The sequence below is a fragment of the Callithrix jacchus genome, chromosome 3 (genome assembly GCF_049354715.1).
Source record: "Callithrix jacchus isolate 240 chromosome 3, calJac240_pri, whole genome shotgun sequence".
Taxonomy (NCBI): domain Eukaryota; kingdom Metazoa; phylum Chordata; class Mammalia; order Primates; family Cebidae; genus Callithrix; species Callithrix jacchus.
Window position 1 is genome coordinate 169,081,571 of NC_133504.1, and position 3,863 is coordinate 169,085,433.

At 41.0% G+C, this 3,863-nt stretch overlaps 1 long non-coding RNA gene across 2 annotated transcripts; it reads right to left on the reverse strand.

The window, feature by feature from the left end:
- Positions 1-1,197: 1,197 nt before the first annotated feature.
- On the reverse strand, positions 1,198-3,608 carry LOC118152340 (uncharacterized). Of its 2 annotated transcripts, none has more exons than XR_004741021.3 (3): positions 3,544-3,608; positions 1,733-2,122; positions 1,198-1,445 (listed from the first exon to the last, which is right to left on the reverse strand). It is a non-coding gene; the product is annotated as an uncharacterized LOC118152340 (long non-coding RNA). The 2 variants fall into 2 exon arrangements; XR_013533524.1 differs by having other exon boundaries at positions 1,199-1,445; positions 1,896-2,122.
- Between the last annotated feature and the right edge of the window lie 255 nt (positions 3,609-3,863).

The window sequence follows — 3,863 nt, forward strand, 5'->3', positions numbered from 1 at the left end:
AGACTTTGTACTAGTTTTCTAGGGCTGCCATAACAAAGTATTGCAGCCTGAGTGACTTCAACAGCAGAAACTTGTGTGAGCACAGTTGAGGAAGCTGGAAGTCCAACATCAAGGCATCAACAGGATCGACCACTCTTGCAGCCTCTCTCTATAGCTTGCAGATGGCTACCTTCTTTCTGTATCTTCACACAACCTGCCTATGTGAATGCATTGAGAGAAAAAGGAGAGATATTTGGTGTCTCTCTTCTTATAAGGACACCAATCCTGTTGGATTAGGGCCCCAAACTTATGACCATATTTAACCATAATTATGTCTTTAAAGGCCCTATCTTCTATTATAAATCATTCTACTATAAAGACCCATGCACACATACATTTATTGTGGCACTGTTCACAATATCAAAGACTTGGGACCAACCCAAATGCTCATCAGTGATACAGTGGATAAAGGAAATGTGGCACATATACACTGTGGAATACTATACAGCCATAAAAAAGGCAGAGTTCATGTCCTTTGCAGGGGCATGGATGAAGCTGGAAACCATCATTCTCAGCAAACTAACATAAGAATAGAAAACCAAACACCACATGTTCTCACCCATAAGTGGGAGTTGAACAATGAGAACACATGGACACAGGTAGAGGAACATAACACATCAGGGGCTGTTGGGGGTGGGGGATAGGGGAGGGATAGCATTAGGAGAAATACCTAATATAAATGATGGGTTAATGGGTGCAGCAAACCACCATGGCACATGTATACCTATGTAAACTGCATGTTCTGCACATGTACCCCAGAACTTAAAATATAATAAAAATAAAAAATTAAAAAATAATGAAGCCCTTATCTTCAAATGCAGTGACTAGGGCTTAGGGTTTCAACATACACATTCTGGGCAGGACAGAATTCAGTCCTTAACAGGCCTCTGGATCTGTACTGGGATCCAGGTCCTACTGTGTGAGCAAAAGCAGGTCAAGAAAGCTCTCCGGACATAGCAGGTGTAGGGAAGTCTGCGTGTGTAGTGCAGGGCATCTGAGCATCTGACAATAGCACATAGCTTTTAATTCCACGTTGCTGGAGTGATTGAATGCAAGCACATTCTGTTTGGACAAATCTGTACCACTTTTCAGTTTCAACATTTGACCTATGTCTCCTATTAGTTGTTTCATGGGGAAAACAGAATTTGATGGCCCTGGAATGTGTGAACCTACTTGGGTGTCTTGATCCTGCAAATAAGAGGCAACACTTTTGGGCTTCTTCATGGCCTTTATTAGATAGTCATATAATATGACTTGACATGGCATATAGTAGCCCTGTGCATCACCACTCAATCCATCTTCACCACAGCCGGGGTACCTTCATGTCCAACTGGTCATGTTCTCAATGCTCCCTCTCACCCCAAAACCCAACTTAAAGTGATTCTCATGGCTATCCCAAAGGTAAACTGTAAGATAAATGGAGCAGAGATTATAAAGCAGAAGCACGGAATCACTCAGAAATATGTTTTCTTGTCTATCATTCATTCTTTCTTTCCTACTATAAAATAAATGGAGAAAAAAAATCTTCAATAATGAAAAAAAATACAATATTTTTTGCATTTCTTTGCAATGTTTTCCATATGTCCATTCCTGAATACTACTTTCAATCCCAGGGCATATGCAATTCTATATTCTGCTTTTTATCTCTAACCTTAGAGAATTTAATATGGTGTGTGGCAGTTTTAAAACATACCTGCAAATTGTTTGTCACCCATCTCATGGAGGGGTGATATCTACGTCTCCTACCCATGAATCCGGGATGACTTAGTGAGCACCTTATAACCAATAGAATGCAGCAGATGTGACACTGTTTTTAACTTTCAAAACTGGGTCAGAAATGATCAGACAGCTCTTGCCTGGTTCTTTTGGGATATTAGCTCCAGGGTAGACCAGCAGCATGGAAGAAGGCCAAGTGTCCTGAGAGCGCTGTGCTGGAAAGCCCACATGTAGACACTGAAGACAGCCCAGCTGAGCTCACAGCCAACAGCAGCATCAGCTCTAAACCATGCATGTGAGCCATCTTGGACATCCAGGCTGGTCAAGTCATCAGATGTTTGCAGGCCCAGCTGACATCTTCCTGCAACTGCATGAGTAACCTCAAATGAGAACGGCTCAGCTGAGCCCTTTTCAAGTTTGTGATGCACAAAATTATGAGTAAAATAAAATGGTTGCTGTAGGGAACTACATTTAAAGACAAATTTTCACACGGTAATAGTGACCAGAACGAACTGTGGTACCGGGAAATGAGGGTCCACAATAATAGCAATATAAACCACATGCCATTGGTTTTGAGAATAGGCAGCAGGTGAGGGCTGGAACGTAAGCTGAAATCTGATGGGGCTTGAGAAGTGCCATATGTCAGGCAGGGCTTAAAGGAAGGTGAGGGAAATGTTACAAGAAGCTAAAGAGGAGGAGACCGTGTTTGCATGGTAGTGGAAAGTTTACCAAAACTATCACCTGCTGTAATGTGGAAAATAGAAAATGTACTAAGGCATGTGATGATCTACCTAAGAAAATTTCCAAGCAGAGTGTTTAAGATGCCATCTGGCTTCTTATAATTGCCTATGATAAAATGGAAGTAGAGAGAATAAACAGATAAACTTTAAAAACCAACAATTTCATTTTCAAAGGAAATCTGAAAGAAATACAGAGGGCTCAAGAGAATATTTTCATTCAGCAAAGAATTCTTAAAGGAAGAAAGGGCCTTAGGGAAAAAGACCAAACCCAGGGCTCTTTCAAGAAAACACCATCAAAGGGTAAAAATGAAGCCAGAAGGGTAATTTTAAAACACCTTTTTTTTTTTTATGATATCAGAAGGATTTAAAATAGTATCTCATAGAAATGGTCAGCTAGATAAAATGTATCTAAGGATCTTAAGATCAGGCTTTGTAGTAGACCATCCCTCTTAAATCATAGAACTTCTAGGCTCTGAAAGATGTTGCAGCTTTATAGAGAATCAAAGCTAGAGAAGAGTCTGTCCCAAAGACTGTAAAGGGTCTTTGTCTAATGAAGGGACTCTAGTAAGATTCATAAAAAGCTGACAAAAATTTCAAGGGAATTATATTGGCAGGAGCAATACCATCTTGGTCTGAAAGAGACAGAAGCAGCACAAAACGAAAGCAGTTCTGATCCACAACCTTCTGTGGGAAGGAAGTCAAATGAGAGAGCCACCTAGCTGCACTTGCAGGCTGTTTATTATGAAAAAGGAAGGATGACTCAGAGGGAAAAACGGGAGCCTAGAGGAAGGAGCCAAGAACCTAGGGGAGCAATTCCCTAGTACAATCAGTACTGATAAACAATCCCCTAATATTTAGTGCAAACCAGTACCAGGGAATCAGTACTGATGTACTTAACACATCAATACAATCCATGGTACTGGATGACATGAACCAAAAACTGGTGACAGGTACCCAGCTGTATTTCAAGTTTCTCTTGACTAGCGACTGCTTTGTGCTTGCCATCCCTTCCTTTTTGAATAGGAGCGTCTAGGTTATTTATTCTAACCTTGGTCTCTTTAGTCCTGAGGTCATCAGAAACTTGAGCAGATTCATTTACACCTGGAGCTGACTGAGATAATGAGATCTGGAATGTCCAGCCGGAGCCTGATGCTGTAATAGTTGAACCTTTGTGATGTCTTGATAAGGGAGAGGGTATGTTGCATGTGGGAGGAATGCAAATAAGATTGTAGCAATTTTAAAACATGTCTGTAATTCCTCTGGCAGTCCTGCCATTGATGGGTGGAGTGTGTATCCCTTCCCCTTGAATTTGAGCCAACATTACTGACTCACTTTTAACCGGAAGAATACAGGAGATATGACACAGCA